Source organism: Vombatus ursinus, unplaced genomic scaffold, assembly GCF_900497805.2.
Source record: "Vombatus ursinus unplaced genomic scaffold, bare-nosed wombat genome assembly UNPS02014863.1, whole genome shotgun sequence".
NCBI classification, from domain to species: Eukaryota; Metazoa; Chordata; class Mammalia; order Diprotodontia; family Vombatidae; genus Vombatus; species Vombatus ursinus.
The window spans coordinates 16,240,164-16,240,515 of NW_020954641.1; positions in this window are offsets into that span (position 1 = coordinate 16,240,164).

Consider the following 352-nt stretch of genomic DNA (forward strand, 5'->3'; position numbering starts at 1 on the left):
GCTGCCTTGGGGAGTGGGGACAGGAGGGAGGGAAAGAAAATTTAAAACTCAAAAGCTTATGGAACTGAATGTTGAAAACTAAAAGTAAATAAATTAATTTTAAAAAAAGACTAATGAAGTCAAACCACCTAGGAGACATAACACCTGCTTGTTTTTTCCTGAAGCTTAATCATACTGAAGGGAGATTGCAAAGAAGCTTGTTTTAGATGAAACTAATCTGAGTATTTGCTTTCATAATTAATTTATTCATATTATTGTGATTATTACTTTCTTATCATATTTTTTTTCAATGGGGTTCAAATAGAAAAAGTTCTTAGACAAGGTACAATCCTGCTATTACTTTTTCCTTTAA